Below are 25,478 nucleotides of genomic sequence, written 5' to 3'. Positions count from 1 at the left end.
TGACTTGGGCTAGACTTTCTACATTAGGTTTTGTTTTTTTTTCTTTTCAGAAAAGAAGTGCTTTAAGGTTCCTTTGTGGAAAGGAGCAACTGCAAAGAATTAGCTAGTGTTTCTAATAATTAGGTTAAAAAAATGGTGAAGTGGCAAGATGCAGGCTTGAAAGTGCTTTGCCCATGTGCATGTGCATATCTTATTTAGTGTTGTGGTGATAAGTATCATTGGGCATATTTAGACCACAACAGAGTATGGTGCAAAGCTGCTCCAGCTAGCCAAGAGTTTGCTAAATAGCCATACCATGGATAGCCATGCAGGTATCAAAAGTAAAAAAACCGTGTTGATACAATACTGCACCCATACTAGTTAGTTTTGGCTCCAATGAAGGTAATTAGGTCAGTTGCAGCACCCTACTGATGTGGCACAACAGCATCTAGTGCAAGAGCTGGCTCAGGCAGCAGTCTCCAAGAGTCTGAACACCACCCTTCATTGTATGGTGTAGGCATGCCCATAACAATGCTCATAATATGAGTGACTCTATCTGCTGTGCAAGGTTTGGATGATTCCCAGTAAATGGGGCTTAAAACCGCACCATGAACGATGAGAAGAAAAAGAAAATATTGCCTCATTTATACTGCTAATTCATCCACTGAATGGAAAATGTTATGAAATCATACCACTCAAGACTCTGTCATCAGAGCAGCTAATTGAAGGGGAATAGGCAACCTGAAATACGAATTCTGTAACTGCTCTGTTGGTCACTGGAAGGTCTGAGGCATACAGGTGGGCAACACAGGTAAAGCTGGTAAACCTACCATTACCAGCAGGTCTACCAGGAGTTTGTTATCATTTGGACCAGACATCAAATTATAGAATCATAGAATAACTTGGTTTGGAAGGGACCTTTAAAGATAACCTAGTCTAACCCCACTGTGGGTAGCAACACCTTTCACTAATGAGACTGCTCAAAGCCCTGTCCAGTCTGATCTTGAATATTTCCAGTGATGGAGCATCCACAGTTTCTCTGGCCAAGCTGTCCCAGTGTCTCATCACCCTTATAATAAAAAAAAATAGTCTTCGTTATATCCAATCTACAACTACCTTCTTTCAGTTTAAAACCATTGTCCCTTGTCCTAACACTACAGGCCCTGGTAAAAAGACTCTCTTCATCTTTCTTATAAGACCACTTCATATAGGGGCTGCAATGCAGTCTCACTGGAAGTAATGGAAGTAAGATGCACCTGCATCATGGAATCATAGAATGGGTATGGTTGGAAAGGACCTTAAGATCATGTAGTTCCAACCCCTGAGAAGGTTTCCATGTGATTACTACCAAACCCAGTACTTATTGTTTAGTTTTAGGTTTAAGATCATGGTGGGCAGCAACATTTATAGTTTCTCTTTTCTAATAAATCTCCATCCAACCCTAACTAACCATCCTTTTGTCTGCTTCTATCACTCCATTGCAGTTTAATTAAGAAGTCTTCCATCTTCAGCTCCAGATTGCCTGAGTTTGTGTCTGATTGATGAAAGGCAGGAGTTTAAGTGCAGACTACTTCCCTACAGAGGCTCACATCAGCATCAGAAGGTTGTATTATTCTTAGTATATTTTAAACTTTATAAATCCATGATGGTTAGAAAAGAACTGTGCTTTTTTAAAATAAAAAAAAAAAAAATATTAGTACTATGAAAAGCATCCTAATTCTCTTCTGTAATGTATCTTCCCTGTATTCCTTGCTGTCACTTTTTTCCCCTGAATATGAAAGTTTAAAAAAATATGATTTTTACACAGGAGAAAGGGTGTTGTTAGAAGGACAAGTAATTGTAGGTGGGGGTTAGAAGTTGTTTATAAATTAGCCCTTTAAAAATAAATGTACATTTTCTTTTGTCATTGGAATATGAAAGTCAGATTCTCATGTAGTCCTACAGAGTAAAATGAATGGCAGACTCCTTTGTATTTGAATTAGAAAGTGGGCTGTAGATCTGGGTATTCTTGGCATTATCTGGCTTCTTAAAGGTTACAGGCATATGGGCCTAGCGTTTCTTGTAGTGTTTTGATTTTTCTGTTTGACAATGTGATAAGCTGAGGTATGGAAGAGTCTGACATATCCGGGTCCCTGCAAACATCTGGATGGAGTAAGCAAAGCTAATATGGTTCACCAAAACTTGGCTCCCATATGTTATATCCTTCCACTTGTGTATCAGGATTTCATCATGGGGTCTGGATTTGTTAATCTCTGCAGGCATCAAATCTGTTCATAACAAGTGGTTTTGATTGACATGTGAGCAGCTGTGATTGATAAACTGAAAGGAAAAACTGAAACGCAAACTGCTGACTGTTTCTCAGCATTGTACCAGCTTGTTATAACAGCAAAATCTGCTTTTAAAAAAATAAACAGGAGGAGCCTTACAAACTTCTGGTTCAGTGTTCTGTTTTGTTGCTGCCATGGCCAAAAGTGAGAAAAAAAAAAAAATAAAAAGGAAGAAAGATTCCTGATTGAAAAGTCAAAGGACAATAGGTTTGTAATATACGGGTGTGCAAAAAGAGATGCTGTAAAGCATAGAGGAAACTAAGGGAGGCTCAACGGCAATCCTCCTGTATTTTTGTGCTACTTACTTATATTTTATGGTTGCAATTGAAGTTCAACTGTAGTTATGCAACAAATATGTATGTGCTATAAATCCAGAGAGACAATCCTAGCCACAAGGTTTCAGGTCAAAAGCAACTGAGGTACTACAGAAAATTGCAGAGTAGCTGAGTTACAAGGTAAGTCCCTTTGTCTCTTCTGTGTTTTGGCTTTTTTTCATCTGTTACATCTGTATTTACCAGGGGTTCCCTACATTACCATTTCTGTGCCCATGCAATAAGATATTTAGATCCAACAGCTCAAAATATTCTAGTTTTCAGACAGGCGAAGAAAATATGTTTAAGCTGTTTTGTTAGTAAATGTAAATAAATATCGCTGAAAAAGCAGACAACCAATCAGGGAAACTCAGAAAAGAATTTTTTAAACGTGTCAGGAACAAACAATAGTTCAGCAACAGTATCAGTTTGACACTAGATAACAGTAGTAAGCACAACAAGAAAAGGAAGTGTTCAACAAATATTTTTTTATCTGTTCCTGAAGAAAAGCAGGATGATGTATTCCTATGATAAAGTATTAAGGAAATATTTTCTACTGAGCCAGCAGATAGGGAGGACCATAAATATAAACAATGGAAGTTAAATATTTTCCTGAAATCAGCAGGACTGGAACCCTTGAGTGCCAAAGTAGTCAGAGTGAGGAGACTGAATTTGTTCTACTTATTTGCAAATCTTGCAACACAGGAACTTCAAGAATCCTTCAGAAATCAGCAAAATGTGCTGGTATTGATTGGTAATGAGAAAGAAGTCACTGGTCTTTGGGAGAACTGGAGAAAAGATAATCTGGATAATAATAAGTGATAGTAAAGAAATGCAATTAGCAGGATTTCATGAAAAACAGGACATATAAAACTTGAAATCTATTTAATCGGATTGCAGCGGTACCTGATAAAAGTAAGTTTCTTGTCTAATGTAGGTGTCTCACTTGTGCGTGTATTATATAGTGAAATGCTTGGTGAAGACTGAACACCTATCTATTTTCTCCATGTAACAGCGGAAAGAAGTGAAATTCTTTGTAAGGCACTGGCAGGAATTGTCATCCATCAAAGTTTAAACGCCTACATATGTATTCATCTCAACTTTAGTAAACAATTAGTTATTTAACACAAGCTAATCATCTAGGCTTTTATAGAGAGAGACTGTTGCCTTCAGAAGGCAATTAATCCTTTTCTAAAATTGTTATCTGAATTAGGGTATCTAAAATGGTCTGACGATGCACATCTCTCCTTCCTTGCCTAGGGAGCCCGAAGAACTCTTTTAGTCTAGATAGATAGTGAGTTTTGAGAGAGAAATCTAGCTCCTGATTTAGGCAGGATCTCCCTTCCTTCATAGGTACTGTCTCTACAATGACTATGAAGGCACTGTAGAATTAGTGGTTACTAGACACCAACTGGAATCTTATGTTAAGTAGATTGAACATTTGGATATTTCACAAATCCTCCAGGGCTTTCAGATCTCCTTTAAATCAGGAAGTTTTGAGAAAAAGTTCATGTTAGACATATACTCCACCTCCCCACCCATTTAGCAAAGTAACAAGGTGCATTGTGTGTTAAAGTATTCAACTACATACCACTCTATTTTTAGACTCGGGGCTTTCAAACAGAAGTTATTTATAGGTTTGTCCAGCCACAAATGAAGGTGAAAGTGATGTAGACAGTACACAGAAGTATGGAAAGTGTCAAAAAGGAAAGAATGATTAGAATAATATAGTACTCTGTAAACGAAATAAAAAACTGGTTTACTGATAGATCTCCAAGTGTTATAGAATCATAGAATCATAGAATCGTAAGGGTTGGAAAGGACCTTAAGATCATCTAGTTCCAACCCCCCTGCCATGGGCAGGGACACCTTGCCCTAAACCACGTGGTTCAAGGCTCTGTCCAACCTGGCCTTGAACACCGCCAGGGATGGAGAATCCACAACCTCCCTGGGCAACCCATTCCAGTGCTTCACCACCCTCACTGTAAAGAACTTCTTCCTTAGATCTAGTCTAAACTTCCCCTGTTTAAGTTTGAACACATTACCCCTTGTTATGTATGGGAATTCATCACCCTGTGACACATTTCTAGGTCACATATTATTTAATGCTTCTGTTGGCTATATGAAAGTATATAATAAATGCTGGTAAGACATATACATCACAAAGACTAGTAGAGAAGTTATTAATAGGATAAATAAATAGTACAGGTAAATGTGAATTATTTGGCTAAGAAACCCTGAAAATCTTGATACTGGCAAATCTGATAATATTTACAAACATTTTGTAAAAGACAATATGTATGCAGGTACCTCTCTCATTAACTTTTCTGTTCCCTCTGAGGCTTTTGCTTTTCAAGCAGTACAGTACTTTAACAAGGTAAGGTACCCATCTCAATTTTTAAATGAAAATGTATCTTTTCTCTATATTTGTTTTTTCAGTTCTTTCATTGTTCCAGTTAATTTCTGTGCACTTTGTTCTTCCTACTTTAATAAAGAACACTGAATTTCTGGAGAGGTAATGAGATCTATTAATATAAGAATAAAACCTTCTCCAGTATAAGTCTCATAATGGATTCCATAATATGTTATTTAGGCTAAGTTTAAGCACTTCATGCTTCCTCTTGCCCTTATTCAACATCAGTATAGCAAAAAAGCAAACTCACACAGGAAAAGGAAATATCCAGCAGGCTCTACTGTATTTTTTTTAAATAATAAATGTAGAGCAAGGGATTTTAAAGAAAGATTTATGCAGTAAAAGAAGGTGTGAGTGGCATAGGAAATATGCAGGAACATAGAAGCTACTAATGAGAAAAGAAGAAAGTATAAAAATGACAAAAAAAGTGTTTCTGCTTGAAGATATTAAATTAATGAATCTGCACAAACTTAGCCTCCTGAGACCAAGGTGAAATAGTTTATTTAAGACCGGTTCCCAAACAATGTGACTGCAAATATGATTAAATATAGTTCTCATTAGTAAGCAGACAACAAAATTAATAGCAAATGCTCTAACAGAATAAGCTTTAAGAGTGATGACCAAGACCACTCGATCAAAGATGGTAAATAAAATGCTATCATTTACAGAGTGTTTGGAAGGACTTCTTTTTCCAGTATGCAGTGTCTTTTGACGAATCTTTAAGAGACACCAATCTTTTTGCCTCTTCATTTTTACACTGAGCAAAGAAGGATTTTTTCTGATGATTGGCATAAGTATTTCCAACACAACATGGTGTTCAGATTGTCTACCCTGTCTTCTGCTCTGATTTCTTTACATCCTCTGGAACTCTGAGGTTAAGTGCTGATAAATACTGTAGTTGTCCACCCTTTACATAGATTACCAGATGACCAAATTGAAAAAAAGCTGCTATCAAAGATGATGGGTCACAAACTTAATTTGCTTGGGGTAAATTAAAGCAGAAAAGTAGGAGTTTAATTTCATCTGTCTGGCTATCTTCACGGAGCTTCATAGCTCCATGCATTAATGTCACCTCGTATAGCATAGTCTGTGCCATGAAACAGGGAATGGCCCTGTGGATGGGTCTTCACCTTTACAGCACAGACTGGGAATCAGTTTGTCACCCTAGGTTTCCTCTACAACTATTAAATGATTAAAATTTGGCAACTACCATCAAAGAGCTTTTCTGTGTTAATTTATGGAGTGGCTAAAATAGCAGTTGAAATAGAGCTGGCTACATTACTCCTTGCTAGTCATATTGAATCATAGAATGCTTTGGGTTGGAAGGAACCTTAGTTTCAATCCCCCTGCCACCTAGACCAGGTTGCTCAAAGACCTGTCCAACCTTGCCTTTAACAATTCCAAGGATAGGGCATCCACAGCTTCTCAGGGCAACCTGTTCCAGTTACTCACCACACTCACAGAAGAGAACTTTTTCCTAGTACCTAATCTAAATCTACTCTCAGTTTAAAACCATTCCCCCTTGTCCTATCACTACATGCCCTTGTAAAATGTCCCTCTCCAGCTTTTTTGTAGGTCCTTTTAGGTACTGGAAGGCTGCTTTAAGGTCTTCCTAGAGCCTTCTCTTTTCCAGGCTGAACAAGCCCAACTCTCTCAGCCTGTCCTCATAGGAGAGGTGCTCCAGACCTCTGATCATCTTTGTTAGACTATAGATTGCTTCAAAATGTCCATGTCCATCTTATATTGGGGACCCCAGAGCTGAACACAGTACTCCTGGTGGGGTCTACAAGAGTGAAGCGGAAGAACCACCTCCTTTGACCTGCTGGTCATGCTCATTTTGATGCGCCCCAGGATACGGTTGGCTTTCCAGCCTGCGAGCACGCATTGCCAGGTCTCTTGGCTTCTTGTCAACCAACACTCCCAAGTCCTCCTTCTCAGGCCTGCTCTAAATCCAGTCTCTGCCCAGCCTGTATTTGTCGTTGAAATTGCCTCAACCCAGGTGTGGAACCTTGCACTTGGCCTTGTTGAACTTCATGAAGTTCACATGGGTCCGCTTCTCAAGCCTGTCATGGTCCCTCTGGATGGCATCCCTTCCCTCCAGTGTGCTGAATGCACCACACAGCTTAGTGTCATCGGCAAACTTGCTGAGGGTGCACTCTATCCCACTCTACATACCACCGACAAAGATGTTGAACAGTGCTGGTCCCAATACCAACCCCTGCGGAATGCCACTCATCAATGTTCTCCACCCGGATGTCGAGCCATTGACCACAACTATTTCTTTGAGTGCAACCATCCAGCCAATTCCTTATCTACTGAGTGGTCCATCCATCTAGTTTAGAGACAAAAATGTTGCGCAGGACAGTGCGAAATGCTTTATGCAAGTCCAGGTAGATGTTGTCAGTTGCTCTTATCCACCAACACCATAGCCCCCTGTAGAAGGCCACCAAATTTGTTAGGAATGATTTGCCATTAGTGAAGCCACTTAGGTGTCACCAATCACCTCTTTATTTTCCATGTGCATGAACACAGTTTCCATGAGGATCTGCTTCATGATCTTGCTGGGGCAAGGTGTGTTGAAAGTCTTTTTACATCACCTGGCACAAACAGTACTGCTTCAGGACTGTGACTTCTAAGTACCATGGTGCTCCAAATCTCATTGCTCCTGGTCAGTGGCACGTCCTGAGAGAAAAACAAGCTATCTCCCAGTAAAGAACTCTGTAACAGTTTGAAAAGAACGTAAAATGTGAGAATAATGATACATACTTTTTTTTTTTTTTTTTTAAATACTGAAAAGTAATTTTTCCTTCTCCTTAAACATGTAATTTTTCCATTTTCTCATATACCTCTGTTTTTCTGGGTGGCAGCCAAGACTTAAAGCAGGAAATACAAGTATATTTACAAGAAAAACTTACTTGTAATTTACTATTCAAGTGTGTAACCACAACAACACGAGTCAATTTAGCTCACCTTAACATTTTGGAGAGTGCTGGTAGCAAGCCTCTACATGTTGTGAGGGATGCAAACTACCAGGGAAAAGTGGTGACAGGAGGCAAAAATATGCATGGTACAAGCAGAGATGACAATTCAAAGTGGATGAAAATGAAGAAAGGAGTGAATTCTCTTTCTCTTTCTTTTGCTTAGGTAAAATTCCTGTACTCTTAGCTGGACTTGTGGAAGTGCAGTTGGACTCAAAAGAGGGACTCTCTTCAATGACCTGTTTGCTTGTTATACAAGATCTTTATATCCTGTTACTTGATGCAGAGGAATTGTGAAAGAAGAGTAGACTTAGGAGTCTACTCCAGACTCCATTAGGTAAGACCTTAATATAGGAAACCCCCCCCACCACACCTGTGTCTGGCTCTGCAGTACCTTTGGGTTCTTCAGACAGTGTGGTGAGTGGACACTGGGCAGCATGGAGGTGTGATGAAGGAGCACTGCCACACTGATACCTGGCAGCTTCAGGGGCCTCTGGAGCAGCTACCAGAGTCACCGAGCAAGCTCTTTCCTCCAGTCTCAGGGAGGTGTAAGGACCTCTGCATGGAGGAGCATTGGTGTACAGGAAACGAGGGAAAACAGAACCCAGCGCCATGATTGTGAGGGGTAGGATGAGTTTGTGTGGCACTGATTAAGAGAAAGAAACTAAAAGAAGCCTCAGGAACCAGTCATCTGCAGTGCTGCAAAATTATTAACAGTTTTGTGTCATTCAAACAGTTGTGTAAGCACAAGGGTATGGGGGACTCCATCTTGCCACAGCTAGAGCTGTGTGAGATGTACAGGCATCACAAAACACATGAGTTTTGCCTTTATGTGTCCTGGTGCACATAAAGAGTTTGTTGGGGAAGACAGCCTGGGTTATTCCTGCTTCAGGTAAAGGCAAACCCACTTATGGGGTTGCTTTTGCTCAGGGACCTGGATATACTTGGTGGGTAATGCGGGAAGATGGGGAAGTCCGATGTGTACCTCAAGGGGATTTGATTTTGGGGGAAAACAGCCAATGAACTCAATTGTGCGCTGTTGCCTGCTCTATAACACTTTTATAGCCCACCAGCTAGATATCTTCAGGTCGCCAGCAATTGACCCTGACTTCCCTCTGATCATCACCTCAACAAAGAATGAATTTTGAGGAAACCAGACGGGCTCAGCAGTGACCAGACGAGTTTGGCGGTATCATCAGCAGGCAACAATCCAACACTACATACCGTCCCTCCTGCCCTGAAAGACTATTACAAGAGATGGAGCCTGACATCATGGACTGGATGAGTTCAGCAATTTTACAGAGATTGGTCCATGGACTAGGGAATGATATCTTTCTCTGTGTGTGGGTGTGGGTGTATATATGCGTGTATATATGGGACAGGGGCGATGGTGTGTTGAGAGATGTGGGATCTGAGCATGACGTGAATGGTATGGAATAAGGGGTGGATACTGTCCTGGGTTCAGCTATAGCAGTCATTTTTTTCCTTCTTAGTAGCTGGTGCAGTGCTGTGTTTTTTAACTTTCAGCCTGGGAACAACGCTGATAACACTGATGTTTTTAGCTGTTGCTAAGTAATGTTTATTCCAACCAAGGACTTTCTCAGCCTCATGCTTTGCCAGGGAGGAGGGGAAGCCAGGAGGAAACAGAGACAGGACACCTGACCCAAACTGGCCAAAGGGGTATTCCATACCAGAGCACATCATGCCCAGTATATAAACCGGGGGGAGTTACCCGGAAGGCCCAGATCACTGCTCAGGTCGGACTGGGTATCGGTCGGTGGGTGGTGAGCAATTGTATCCTCTCCCCTTGTTATTTCACTAATCATTATTATCATTGGTGGTAGCAGTAGTGGTTTTGTATTATACCTTAGTTGTGGGACTGCTCTTATCTCAACCCGTGGGAGTTACATTCTTTTGATTCTCCTCCCCATCCCTCCGGGAGCGGGGGAAGGAAGAAGTGGGGGGAGTGAGCAAGCGGCTGTGTGGTTCTGAGTTACCGGCTGGGCTCAAACCACGACATTATGTCATTGTGTAAAGTGAGAAGATACCTGTACTTGGCTCCTGTTCACCTGTGTGAAACGTATTTCTGCAGGCAGCATTTGAAACAAATGAGGCTCCATTAGGTAGGATTTGGTTTGGGGGAAAATGAGGAAGGGGGATGCGGGAAGCGAACAGAATTCAGAGAAAGGCACAAAAGAAAAGGCATCTGTGGACACCCTTTATTTTTAATGCTAAAAGGTATTGCGATGTAAAGTATTGAGACACAGTAAAGAATCTGATATCTCAGAAGAAAAAGAGCAGACAAATGGGATATTCAGTCAGATGTAAATGGAAACGTATTTTTGTGAGCCATAGTGTTTGTGCACTTCAGTCTTCCTTAGTGGCTGCCTCCTCACAGTACCAGCCCATTACCTATGAAAATACATTCTTTCTCACAGATACTGGGAGACTTGAAAAGTATCTGTCCACAAAAAAGAAAGCTATTTCTAACATTTCTGGAGGTATATATCCCCTTATGAAAAGGAAATTGAAGACAAGAAAAACCTGTTCAAATAACATATAGAACATCTAAGCATATTGCTTAAATGAATGCATATTGAAAATGAATGCGCCAAATATGTAAGTTCCATTTTGGAAAAGGGCTTAAGAATTAGAAATTTGGCTCCATTCTGAATTAAAAAGAAAATATTGATTTTTTTTAACTGAGTAGAATTTCCCACTAAAATGTTTCTGCTTGAAAAAGTTCCCTTTAATGCTGCTTTATGGTCTAAAGGAGATCAGATAGCTACTGTGGAGTACTGCCTATTTTACTCCATTAGCTGTGGCGTGCAGGATGAGAATGACCTTGCAGATTCAGGCACCAAATTTTAGGTGCATGCGTGTATTGACCTGTAAGATCAGTTTATAAGCTTTATTACAGACAATGCAATTTTAATCTGAAGGGCATGAAGCTTTGGAGTTGGTTGGTATCACCACAAGGCAGACTCCTACGCACCAGCAGATGAACCACCCTCAAGTCTCTACTGACTGCACAGGCTTGAGTTAAGATTCAGACACGTAGAACTAGCATCTCATGGCACATACAAACAAAAAAGGGTGCTTTACCTGACTTCCAGGAGCTTAGATGCACAACTGACCCACCTACCCTTAAATATGGGTGTCTGAATCCTCACGTTAGATCTGACCATAGGAGTGCAGTTTAGTTTGCTAAACATAAATATCAGGTTCTGTTTCGGGTGCTATAGGGTATTTAGGACATCCACATGAGGCTGGTTGATATTGCAGAGTATTTCTGGAAGAACTGTACTTTTCTGGACTGACCATGTCAGGCTGAGTGGGACACTCTGCACGCTAGATATATAAAGTGTAGACATTGAAAATCATGTGGAATGAATCTCACCCTGATGAAAATCTAGCAATAAAACAATTAAGTGAACATACAATGCTTTGAAAATTGTTGAGAAAAACATTTTGAAGAAGCAAGCTGTCTTTCAAGCTTAAGAGATACTGTGTCTTGATAGTGGTTGTGTAAGTAGCTTAATAGAGCAATTTCTTTTTCTTATTTTTTAATTCTCCTGAACATTTGTTTATATGTTCTGCAAGAGTGGATCCTGGGATTCCTGGGGCCCAGAAGCTTGCTTGCAGAATTATAGAAAACCAGTTCGACTGCTTCATCTGGGTGCAGATCTGTATATTTAAGTGAAAGGACTACATAACTTTCATCTAATAGAAAATATTATCCACACCTCAGCAGCCAGTGTAAGAACCTGAATTCTGTCTAACAGTCCTAGGTACCATTTCTGTTTTCATCACTTTTATCCTACATTTTCCTCCCATACAGTACTTTTTCATTGTCTTTCTTTAGCTTTCAGGCATCCCTGTATACACAAATGCATTCTCTTTCCTCCTTGCTCTTTTTGCCAAATGCTCAGTGAATGTAATTTGATATTCCATTGATGTCAGTGTAACTAACTGTGCTGATTCACACGGGCTGAGGCTTTCCCTCAGTTTGGTGGGTTTATTTTAATGTCACATTTCTTTGAGCATTATTGGATTATAGCTTTCTCTAAACTTTTCAGTGTCAGAATTTGGAAACACTGAAAAACAACACTTCAACTTTTAAAGAACGATAATCAGCACTTCTAGCTTCTTCTTTTTTCCAGTGTAAGCACTGGCCCATAAATATCCCACTAACAAGAATCTGTTGCAAGTGTTTTCATTGTTTTCTCTTTGCTTTGTGGTGAGCTAAGTGTTTCTGAATTTCCTGGGCGGATGCATTAGATGGTGACACGCTGAATCTGGTTTAATCAGTTTTATTCATTTTAAGCTATTGTAAATACAGCTTGAGATATGTAGCTATGTCATTATTATTATAATTGTAATTATTATTATTTCTATTGTTGTTACTGTCACTCTTTTTATTGCATTTGGGTACTACTGATTGTCAGTTCAGAATAGTTTAGCCAGAAGGAGGCTCATTTTTACTTTGGTTTTGGTTTGTAGGGCTGGTGGTGACAGGAATATTGTAGGATTCCAGCTGTTGCAATGTTTGGAGTGCAAGGGCTATTTGTCCAGGCATGGGACAGAGATTTCAGTAAGTGGACATCTTTCTTTGTTAGCTGAACAAAACACTGAGAGACTTTCGCAACACCTACATGTTGTTTCTTGTTCCAGAAACTGCTATGAGCCAGAAACATTTGTTGCAATGTAAAATGTTCAGTGGGATAATGATAGCTTTGCTGAAATCTGGATATATGTAGTGGGGCAGGAGTTCCCGTTTTCATGAGCTTGCATTTATAGACGTGTTCAGCATTACTTAATAAAGAATATAATAGAGATTATGAATCCAAGGATACTGATCCTGGGCCTTACACAGTTTTTTAATGTTACCTTGGTTTAACAAATGGAAGAGAAAAACGTTGAGGAAGCCAGGACAGGTGTAGAAAGCATTGATTAAACAAGAAAACTTTGTGTATAATGAGTTAAAGGATGATCTAGGGAGCACCGTCCTTGTGGTTAACACATTCTCATGTGGTTATCCAAAGCAGAGGTACCACACAGCTGTGTAGACCCCTGCCCAGGCAGCTCAGGACATAAGGCAGCACTCAACTAGAAACTTTGTGGTCAGGTTTGCACAGAGCTGTTCCTGCTACTCAAGCACTGCAGTGAGGATGTGCAGATTAGCTTCATCATGCCAGTGTGGCTGAACAGCATGTGGATCAGAGCAGCTTTGTGATCCTCCAGTGTGAGCTACTGGCAGCGTATCTGTCCTGTCTGCAAATGGCAGCTTTATCAAAGCTCTGTAAGACAGGAGAGATTTGCTATGGTGTAATGCTGTAGGCTAATGTGGCCATCCAGCTCTAGAGCAGATTTACACAAACAATCCTGCCTTGCTATTCTTGCACTTTACGGTCAAAAACCATTCTTTTAGAGATATTCTCCAATGTTGAGTAACAGAAGGCCTAAAGAAGTAGGAAGAGTTTTAGAATACACTACAGTTTTAAAAGGAGTATGTATTTACATCTAACTAAGGAAAAAAGATCAACTTATATTAAAAGCTCCATGCTTGATTGTCATAAATGAGACTTTTTTTCAAGCTCTTTCTTCCATATCTTTCTAAGGGTTTTGGGCGATCTTCTCAATCTATCAGTATTTATAAGCCTAAAAACTGCTCAGTTTTCTGCGCTATTGGAAAGGAAAATTCATTATTACTTTGCATTCTTAAGCTATAAACCACTGTGTAAACATGTGCTATTAGCTACACCAATTTGTTAATCAAGGCAAGTCTGGGAATGGTTCCAGAACCAAATCAATTGCACTCTGCAGTTTTGATTTTATGATATCCAACTATTGGTTTCAGAGATACCTTGGGGCTTTCTAAATGGCCTTGGTCAAATATTTACATAAAGTCTATTAATCTTCCTGTCTGGCTTCATAATTAATTGAAAAATGATCTCCCTATGTAGCAACCTATTCTTGTCCCCAACAGTTTAGGTACTTGCCTGAAGAGAATGATAATCAAAATTACTTATCAACAAAAGTTATTTCCATCATCTTCTCTGTACCACAGACCACAGTTAAAGCACTTAGTAATTTTAAAAGTGTTATCTCAGCTGTGCGCTCCTGAGCCAGATTAGGGTGTGCGTAGTGAATCAAATGTGTTCAAGATCTCTGCAGTTGTTCATGTGCTAATTCGTTTTGGGTGTAACTGTGGGTTGAAAGAGCAAAAATAGGATGATCATTAACTGCCCAAGGATTTCCCAGCTTGTGGACAGGTGTGTTGCTGTGGCCTTCCTCAAAGCAGAGATGACACTGTGAGGTTAAAATGCCAACAGAGAGATACACAGAAAGAAAAGCCAAAGATAAGACATCTGGAGCTTTTCTTAAAGATTCTGAGGTTGAAGCCACCATCAGCTGTTTGTTCAGTTTTGGTAATTTATGATGTGAACAAGGGACTTCTGTGGTCCAACACTGTGAGTGAACTCTAACTTGTAAAGCTATGCCTTTCTATTTGCTTTCCACACAGTCAAGAAAAGGAACCCCCTTTTCCTTCATTGTGAAACAACTAATTTGGCCTCATAATATACAATAGTGTAGTAGCTGTGTTAGCTAGCTCACCAAAATTTGGACTGTTCACCTTAATGCATCATTATGGCACCTGTATGCTCTCTGCTGAAAAGTGTTGGGAATGGTATCAGTCCCATGTGAAAGCCTGTTTGGTCTGCTCATGCACAGACTCAGCAACCCAACATGAGAGAGGGCATACTGTAGCAATTGATGTCAGCATAAATGGTTTTTATAAAGCTCAGCACTAGGCACAAGATGAGGATCTGAACTGGAACAGAATTCCCTTTACCCCCAATGTTATGTTTGGCCCTGTTCGTGACTATGTTACAGATACAAGTCTTGCTTATCACTGTCCTAATACATTAGATGGGCAAATAAATACATATTTATCTCTGCCTGGATTGTCCTTCTGACTCAACTCCTGAGGTTGGATTGACTTTCGGAAACAGAATTGTTTGTATTGAAAGAATGACTTAGCCTGTCCTGGTCATCTTTAATTACTTTAGGAACTTACTGCTAACTAGTTCAATCACTGACTACATAAAGTTCCTAATTATTTAATCAAGAAGGCCAGCATTCAAAATAAAAGATAAGAGCACAAGGAAGATGCTCTCTGAAAGTGGTTAATCAACTTTAGTTATTGACATGAACACTGCTGTGAACTTTGCAAGCTGTGATATGCACGCTAGTGATCATAAAGATAATGAGGTCAGTTGTTCATTTCAGTCAAAATGACAAGAACAGACTTGATGCAAATAAAATAAGAGTTGGCTATAAAACTGTGAATATGTGAGAATGGCTCCACAAAAATGATAGTTCAGAACTTAATGTTTTTTTAATGGAAATATCAGCTTTGGTCACTTGGAGAACAGCTTTTTGTAGGTGATTCTGCAAACGCATTTGATTTTTCTTGCTGTCTCCTCAGTATTTGATGGTTTTTATAAACTCCCATGGCATATGCTGAATTGCAGATATTGTTAGCAAAGCTAGTTTCTAGCCCTCTTCTTGTGGAGAAAATTTGAAAGACCCATCCAAATCCATGCCAATTATTGTGAATCTAGAAGACAAGTAAAATGTGATTGCCATTAAACCACCCCAAAACATCCAGCATCAGTCATGTGATTTTGCAATTGCTCAATCAGCTACAATCTTAGTTGTGGTTTTGATTTTTTTTTCATCGAGTCTCTCTGATTCTCAAGGCTGACCTTGCACCATCTTTCATGACATTTCCTATGGCTGCCATTAATTGCAAATCACTCCATATCTTTTGTGTCTTTGTTGGTGTACCTTTATATGCAAAGCATTGATATAAAAACAAATGTGAAGAAACACAGTTTAAGAAAAGGCAAAAAAAAAGGAGTACTTTCATTCTTCAGCTGTTCACCTCTATCATAAATCATTTGCCTTCCCTTACAAAAGACATAGGCCTCATAGAAATATGAGGTGACCACTGACAACATGACTCTTACAGTAGTTATAGCTTTCAGTAATCAAATACTTCTAGACATTAGATTGTAACTTAAATTAATAGACATTTCAAGGCATTTAAAAATCTCTATCACTGACCTTCTAAGGAAGCTTTAAAAATATCTATCATTGTGCTGGTGAAGAATAACAGCTTCAAATTCAGCATACTAAGAACTTTTAAAATCATATTATGCATCTGAATAAACACTACCACCTATTCAGAAACCTGACATGCTATCTATTACTTCTCTGTCAAGTATCACACAGGTATCATACATGAAGTCTTGTATTATTGAAATGTGACTAAAAGAAAAGCATCAATATAGAGGAATGGAGAGAAAAAGGTACTGAATTGTTAGAAAAGTCTCTTCTCTTTGTATTCATGATGGTAATTGCCTGTGTTTCTTGGAAATTCTTGTGAATTACTTTCTATCATTTTGAGAAAGGAAGATGAACTATCTTGTGGACTGCAGAAATTAATAATACAACTCTAACTTTGTTAACGGGGACACCAGAGTAAAGGGGAATCAGACATAATTTTCAGGTTGAGGTTTCAGAATTTCCTCCTACTGTTACTTCTCTTGAGGCAGTGCAGCTACAATGCACCCAGCACAGGTCAAGATCTAAATGGCATATTTTTACCCTAGGTGTTCCTGTGTATTAAAAGACTTCACAAAGCAAAAGTAAAATCATTATCACAGAGAATCTGTCTAATCTGCATATCAATGGAGTTCGTTTCATCAAAAGCAAAATAATCTGATCAAAAGATGAGCAAAAAATTACTTTGTATAGATTGCTGAATTATACGTAGATACGCTGAATTATAAGGACATGAAGGGAAAACAATTCTGCCATTACAGTAGGCAGAGCAGAGCTTGTCGAAAGGGTAAGACCAAAATAAGCTAAATATTGTTTCTTTTAGATTCAAGAACAGGGTTTACAGCATTTTAATGTTTATGATTAACGAGGTAGAAAGCAGATGCTCTATCAGTGAAGTACAGATAATGTCATCAGTGCTCTGAGTGAGGAATAGTTTATTATTTTATAAAAGCTTCATGCCCTTCTGGCCTTGCTTAGGGACTTGGCAGTAAATGAAATGAAGATGAATGATAGTTTAAACAGAGTTCACCCTTCCTCACAAGACCTTATTAGGAAAATAGGAATACAAAGCATCAGCTTGCAAGATTAGTAACATGTGCAGCACCTCTTGTAACATACTTTTTTTTCTAATAATTGGTTAGGAACATGTAAGACAGATCTCATTATCAAGGTATATTGATTTTTTCTACTCACAGCCTGTTGCTAAATCATTTTCCAATTATGTAATAATATTGTAAGTATAGAGGACAGATCTGGAAGTCTTAACAATTCAGTGAGCAGAGCAGTTTTTTTCTAAGTAGAGGAAGACAGGGAGGTAGTGTGGAACCTACACAGGATGGCTGATTTAAGTAGGGCTATGAACTGTCAGCCTCTAAAAGGAAGTGTCCTGGAAATATTTGTGTTTTAAAGTGGAGTACCAGGAGGCTATTTTTTGTGCACTTGTTTACTGTAAGAAGATGCAGCACACATATCCTGTCACTGAAAATTTGTAAGAACAGAAGTACTGTTCTATGTTTCTGACAAGTTAGTATTACTTTTTGAATTCTTGGAATTGTAGAAAAAACCTTGCAGTTAAGAATCAAGTATAATAATAAAGGGAATAGTTTAATTTACCACTTGCAACCTAGAAACCCAGTCATTGACACGAACTGTGTATATAAAAAGGTCCCTGAGCATCACTGATAAATACTTCTGTTAACTTTTGGCAACACTTTTTAGCCCAGGAACTCTAAACATTTCTAGAAAATGGAAGGATTTTGCTGCTTAAATCTCATGCTTATTTTCATGTTGCTGAAGATAAACATTACACAGCAAGAAACAATTAATTCCATCTTAAGTTTGCTTTCCAGAAGTTCAAAGTGCATTATCTAGGCTTGTCTATAATGAATGGAGGATAATTCAGATGACCTGCTTTGGATCTCTTGCTTCAGATGGATGAATCTCACTCCAGAGATGCTTATACTGGTACTGGGGGATTCTCTTGAGTAGACTTTTCATATGCCCAAAAAACGTGAAGCCTGAAGGAACGCTCTTCTCTACTGGTGAGGAAATCCACCTTCTTTTAATCTCATACATTTTAGACTATACATGGTAGGAAGATTGTGGATAGAGGTACCACCCCTGGAGACATTCAATGCAAAGCAGGATGTGGTTCTGGGCAATCAGATCTAGTTGGAGATGTCCCTGCTCACTGCAGGCAGTTGGACTAAATGACCTTTGAAGGTCCCTTCCAACCCAAACTATTCTAGGATTCTATGATTCTATAATATTAGGGAAGCAGACTATCCAAAGCTGTAGAGTGTAATAATAATGGAAAAACAGCTCCCTGAGGTGGGAAACTTTATTCATAATAGCTTCTAGGAGTGCATAAAAGCAGACCAATAAAGACAGTCCTCCTTTATCTACCTAAATTTATGAAATGTTGTCTGCAGCTGTAGTTTTAACTATAGATTATGTAGCAAAAGTTTATGGATTATGTAGCAAAAACTTATGGATTATGTAGCAAAACCTTTATTCTTTAACTCAAAAAGATCGTTGCTTATTTGCATTTAGTTATTTTTAGTTCCACATGTATTTATATTTATTAGTAACTGATTTTTTATTTGGATAACAAATCTTTACAATTCTTCTCAATAAATGACATAACATCAAATCAGAGAAAAGTGGTTTGGATTAAATGAAACACTGACAATTTTTCCCCATGACTTTTTTAACAACTCATTTAAAATGCAGCTTAATTACGAAATGGAAAACCATTTCAAATTCTGAATCCGAAACACTCTATTTTGAAAGTGTTGAAACAAAATGCAGAGTAAAATAATGGTGGAAAAGAGAGGAACGGGTCTCTAGTCTTCTAATTGTCAGACATTTTTGCTATCTAACTACACAGCAACTGAACTCTTTTCATGGTGGCTGTTCTAGTCTAGGAGCAGCCTGAGATGAGATGACTTCTTGTTTCCTATTCATTAGCATCTCAGTGCTGCGAGGCAACTTCCACCACCAAATTTCTGATGGGATTCCTGCCTGCCTTGACATTCTACAGGTTCTCCCTCTCATTCTCCCACAGTTCCAAAATTCACAAGCTGGTGAAATTGCACACACTGAAATTAGTTTTGGAAGGTTTGAAGTGACAGTCTAAATAGATAATACAGGAATCTATTAGACAGGCAGTGCTGCATATTTAGATGAAGGATAGCCCAATTCTTCTCACACCACCAACTGCCTCCTCACAATTCATTAGCCCTTCAAACTATGTCATAAGATCACTCATTGAAGAAGTTTGGCTTTACACCACGAAGAACAAACAGGCCTGCAGCCCTCAGCCTTAGACAATAACTTGTTGTGAAACACGTGCATGAATAACTAAGAGCAACACTAGCTACCACTTGGGAAAACACATATAATTGAGACCATATTTCTGCACTTGAAACAATGTGATTTGCGACTGGCTCAACTTTAAAAATAACTCAATGGAAAAGACAGGGAATATAACCCACAGAAATCTCAGAAAGATATAAAGAACCAGCACAGGTAGGGAGGTAGGTTATTATTTAGCCTACATTATGAAAAAAACCACCAGCAAAACAAAAACCCCCAAAAGACTATCAGCTTTTTTCTTCAGATTAATTTCCCATCTATAAGACGACAGTGTACCTTGCTGCAGCTATGTTTGAGGCTATCATTGAGTGACCTGAGATGTGGAATTTCTAGCAAATACATTTAAAAACGAGTTTTTAAAACTGTGGGATACATAAGTGCCCATGACTTATAATGAGACCAGTGCTACTTGTGATGATATATTTTTTTCTTATTGTACTGTTCCTAATATTTTTTTTTCTTCAGAAGTATTTTGTGGAATAAACTGTGTTTCGTTTTTTTCCTGTTATACAGTAAGCTTCCAAACTGTGCATGATAGAGAGTCTGTCTCACAGTGATTAGCTCACTGGGATACTTGCAGCAGGTGTAGTGATCTGAGAGTCAGGAGAGGCAAATAGCTTGGAGTAGTTTTCAGATTGTTTGTGCTACCCTGCTAAGCTCCGTATTACCACAATTAGTTTTGTGCCAAGAACAAAGACAGTTTAAATATGTGTACAAGTATATTGTTGTTCTGAATGCACGATGGCATACCCTAAGCTGTGTAACACAGAAATCACAATTTGAACTGCAGGAAGTTGAAGAGACTTAATGCCTGCAAACTGGGATTTGCAAAGTGTGTAACACCACAAAGAGAATATGATGCAGACTGTGTAGGACATTCCTTTCATTAAAACAAGGATATGATAGCCACTAGGACTGTAGACCTTTAGCTGGTGGCCAGCTTACACTCAAATTTATGTCACCATACTGTCACTACAATACTGAGAAAAGATTAAAGCTGTCTCAAATCTGCCGTCACACCTCCGGCACTAGAGAACTGTCTAAACATTGATGAACTATACCTGACTTGGGGACAGCAACCCATCCGAGTCTCCTCTGTTCTGCATGTTCAGTCTTGTCCAAACTTATCCTTTCTAGATGATGGAAACTGGTGTTCTGCATATGGGTGAGTCTGTAGAGGAAATAATTAGGTTTGTGATGGGGAACGAAGGAACTGAAAGTTGGGGATTGATGTGTGGAAAGGTTTTTGAGTAGAGGTTTTCTGTGGGGAAAATAAGAGACATGAATATTGCACTAGACAAGGAAAGTAGCTACCCGAAATCTCAGGTGTGGGAACATGAGTGTGTGAAGTTAGGAGCCTTGGGGCTAGGAATAGAAGAAGTATAAAAGTACATCACCTGGCTATAAGCTTGGAAGCCTCCTTCCAGCATCTTGAGATGACTGTAGTAGCCCACATGCCTATCGTAAAAATAGCAAGGAAATACTACATCATAAAACTATGCTACCCTTTCAAATTGCAGATTTTATTTTCTTGATGTTTGGTCTCTCGAAGTCCTCAAGAAGAAGGGCCAAAAATAAAGGACTGGCTACGCCACGAGGTGGCCACAATAGTTGTATTGGCACTTGTAAAAGTATGCAAATATGCAAGTATACTTATATACTCATCTTTAGACTCAGATTATAGTGGCGTCTGATCTCTCAGATAAATTTGCATAAAAGTGAATGAATAGGATACCTGAGTAAGATATGCCAGATGGTGTGTGTGATCTTGATCTTTTTCGAAACTTAAATTTATTTCATTAAATAAGTTACTATTTTTCATTTTCCTGAAACAAATTAACATTTCAGCAGCACAGAATACTTACTTAAAATAACTGTAAAAATTACGTATTGTTTCTCTCTTTCTCTTTTCAGGAAATAGAATTTTCCTCATAAATACACATAGACAAGAATCTCAGAGCACAAAATTAAATGTGTGTATATGTACATATATATATATACATACATAAAATGTATGATTTAGAGGATTTCAAAGTAGGGGTTTATTTTATTATTTTATGGAAGGCTTTGGCTTTTTTTCTTGAACCAAAATCTTCACAAGAAAAAGTTTCCCATTGCACATTTAAAATCAAACACTGCCATGAGTTTCATGCATTGTCCTACCTAGCAACAAACTTAAAAGCAATGATAGTTTGTCTTCTGCTCTGAAACAAGAGCTGTCATTTTTATTTTGTTCTATTTGCGCTGATAATGCCTATCCTCCGAATTTAAATTTTTTTGGTTGGCTTTAGGCAAGGCAGCATTATTTTTTCATATGGGAATATGTTCTAAAATATTAATCAATAACATTCTTTACTATTAGTATTATTGTAGCTCCTAGAAACCCCAGTCAGGACTGATGCTATGTGATTCTTAGTGTTTCACAAACAGGCAAAAGATATAGGTCGTTTTTATAAGTTTATAATTTCAATGGTAAGTGGTTTCAGCACCCTATATGCTACTTCTTGATGAAGATAACCTCCCTCCTCCTGTGAACTTTAACATCATGCTTTCACATATACTAGTGGAATTTGCTATGCGTTTATCATTTGGCTGCTCAGCCAAATGCTCCAGAGTCATTATTTCAGTACTACCATGTCCTAAGCTTGCCGAGGAGCATGATTTCACCTCTGACTGGGCATGCTAACTGGTCCCAACCAGGCAATAGGAGACCTGCAGGAGAGCACAGCACCATAAAAAATAAAGATGCGTGAAGTCCTTGCCTGTTTTGTCGTTTTAGTGTAGAGCTGAACAGGCTGACACATGTCTATGTGTTAGGTGGGAAAGTTTAATGAAGAGTCATCAGGAAAATTCTCTAAGAATCAAGCCCCAGACCTTCAATTAATTTTTTTTTTTTTTTAGTCTGTTAGCTGGTCACATTAGAAGCTTTGTATGATTAATGAGTTTAGTATTGGAAAAATAGTAAACCTTCTTATTGAGGCTTAAGTATATATTTTAATGAAACAGAGGGTAAGAAAAGCTGAATTTCTGTGGCGATTCTCTGTCTCCTTTTTAACTCCGTTCCCTGCACATTACCCCTAAAACTGCTTATTTCAGGAGGTCCAGGGATTCTGTATATTTTCTCCAGTACTGCAGAAGTCTCTAGATGAAGAAAAGCTTGCTTAATCCATAATAATGGCAGATCTGTTTATTGATCTCATAAATTGCACTTTACTTGACCTGTCAAAAAAGCAGAATTCTCAGCATGTGCTTTCCTGCTCCTTTAAGAACCTCTCCTCACCTTGGGCAGATTGCTCCCCCAGCCCCTCCCCATCTGCTGGCAGCTGTTGTAAACCCTGATATAAATTCATTAACCTTCTTCCAAACAATCTATTTGAGTTCATCCTTGAGAAAGTACAGAAGGAACAATAAACACATACTACTGATTTTTCTTCATTGTCTTTTTGTAACACGTCTGCACCCAAGATACAAACCCAAGTTTCTTCTAAAAGGAGGAAAATTAAACCCAAAATCCATAGGAATCCAAATCAGCCCACAGACTAGGATTTCCTAATTAGCAATGCTCTGATTCTTAGGCAGTGTTAACACCTGTGTAATACCAAGCAAAAATCTACATACTAACATGAGTGGTGGCAAAGCAATCAATGGCATATATCTGTAAGAAACAATGAAAGAGGAAGCCAGTGCTTAATAGAAAGCACTACTGAGTGTGACTTACTGATTGAACATTTCTTCTACCTCACCAATACCCTGAAGTGCAATATCATTGTTGCCATGCAAATGCCATGAGTGGGTCTTGGGCAAATTTTACATGTTAAGAAGCTTTGTTTTGGTTGATATGGGAAAAGTTGCAGACAACTGCATGACTTGGTGGTGTTTCTAGATAATGTTACTGGGTTCTATCTAGAGCAAGGCGTTCTTGCACCCTGAAAGTGCATTGCTGGGTATCTTTTAAAGGTACCTCTTAAGAAGATATATATATTTTTTTTAAGAACTTGTGTCTTTTAGCAGTGCAGTTTCTGATATCGCAATGGAAAAACTACAGTAAACATAAAGGGAACATTTTAAAAGGGAACACTGGCCTTTAAATGCCTGATTCTCTTTAGCAATAAATAGAGCTGGGTCCCAGCTCACTTTTAATTTTATTGGGATTTGGAATTACAGGTGCCTTGTGGTCCACTGGAAAACTCCTCTGATTTTATTGCAAGTCTCAAGAAGAATACAAAATCTGGAACTGAATTGTCAACCTAAGGTAGAGTGTCAGTATTTTTTCATTAACCAAAAAAAGTGAGAAGAGATGCCTAGCTTAGGTGAAACATTCAATTTCTTAGTGTCTAAAGATAGAGAGAGATGATGAATCTAGGCTTAAAGGTACTGAGAGGGCTGAACTTCAAATATTTAAAAAGTAGTTTTGCAAAATATTTTGCAAGTTCTCTTGTCACTTGAACTAGATTTAATGATCGATTTCCAAATATTGCCTTAAGTAAATAACTAAAAAAAAAATAAAATTTGTGGCTGAGAGGTTGTCAAAATCACATTCAGATAAATGGCTATGCTAAGTATGGTTGCAGGTCAGTTGTGTGTTCTGCCACCTGCATAGGGTTTTAGGATCATCCTAAGAGGTTAGAGTGCATTGTAATTTTTTGAAAAAAATATTTAAAAAATGGACAAGGCTCCTCAGTACTCCTCCTGTATATCCAACTGTTTTATTTTTAATGTGAAAATATTCAAATCTTACAAAAAACCTTAAAAGATATCTTGCATTTTGAATCTGGGAGATTGTCTTGCTCTTGACGTTTGCCTGGGCCATTAAAATTTTTTAGCAGACTGATGAGCAGAGGCATTGGAAAACAGAAAGCACAATAAAATTACAGCTTATGTATTTTTTCCACAGCATTAGTAATGTTGTTATTAATATATTCAAATTAGTGTCAAAACATTCCCTGTCCCTGGATTGGAGAAAGCACTTTAGGACACGCTGTCTCAAAGGCTGTGAAAATTTAAAGGCATTCCATTTGGATGAATGCTATTTTACTATTTTTCTCTATCTAGAAGATGGTGGTGAGTCTGGCATTTTGCTGCTGTAGATGACAGGGTATGGACTCTTTCTGAGGTAGTTCAATGTGTGTGGTGAACAGAAGTATGGTTTCAGTGGGAGCTGAATCAGATCTAGCAGCTCTGGCTTGCTCTCCTCTCCCCATTCAGATACCTTTCAATCTTCACATGTCTGCTTCTAATGTCCCTTGGACCAGAGAGCAGTTTCACAGACTGGTAGTACAGGATGGGAGTGTGGATATCAGAAAACATGGCTTACTCCATTTTGAGTTTTTGGCTGGTCTTCATTGCCTTTATCTTCAGGGGACTTTTCAAGACAGTCCAATCTGCAGCCTTGTAGATGTAGATTCAATTCTTCCAGATCCAGAGGGCAGTTGCTCTTGAACGTTAATGAAAGAACTGTTCACTGCCTGGCAAATCTCAGGATAAGCCATGTGTACATTAAGAAAGTTTTAAGAAACAGTGTGGATGCTAGAGGACACAGACTTACCTTTCCAAGAAGCAGTCTTGGGCAATGTCAGTTGATACATTATCTGAGTTTGCCAGAGAAAGGGGAGTTCCTGTAATGCAAGTGCAAGGGTTGATTTGAGTGGCCCTGGGTTAGAATAGTTCAGAAATTGTTTGTGCTATAGGAACTTACTGAAGCTGTGCCTTAAACTTCCCTCATTTCCAGTAAATTACTGCATAATGGCTGAATGGTCAGCTGGTATATAACAACATTACAGCAGTAAAAATAGTATATTTCTATTCAGTGTTAAATAAATAAGCCCACACATCTTTCTTGGCTCATCTATAATCTTTGGTGAACAGCACCTGATTGACAGGAATGTCATGACAATCCACCTCCTCCATTTTACAAGCCAGAGAGAACATCCAGCTAAAACAGCCTGTGTTTCTGACACCC

General features: G+C 38.7%; 1 long non-coding RNA gene across 1 annotated transcript in view; it reads left to right on the top strand.

Annotated features, from left to right (window-relative positions):
- The first annotated feature begins 11,364 nt into the window (after positions 1-11,364).
- LOC115617612 overlaps positions 11,365-25,478 on the top strand; it is a 31,531-nt gene continuing 17,417 nt past the window's right edge. Inside the window, exons 1-4 of the long non-coding RNA XR_003994639.1 lie at positions 11,365-11,767; positions 12,512-12,602; positions 18,073-18,183; positions 23,684-23,771. This is a non-coding gene — a long non-coding RNA (uncharacterized LOC115617612). The remainder of the gene's footprint in view (positions 11,768-12,511; positions 12,603-18,072; positions 18,184-23,683; positions 23,772-25,478) is intronic.

Source organism: Strigops habroptila, chromosome 1 (assembly GCF_004027225.2).
Source record: "Strigops habroptila isolate Jane chromosome 1, bStrHab1.2.pri, whole genome shotgun sequence".
Lineage (NCBI taxonomy): Eukaryota > Metazoa > Chordata > Aves > Psittaciformes > Psittacidae > Strigops > Strigops habroptila.
The sequence above is the reverse complement of the archived record's forward strand: the minus strand, read 5'-3'. Positions and strand labels throughout refer to the sequence as shown.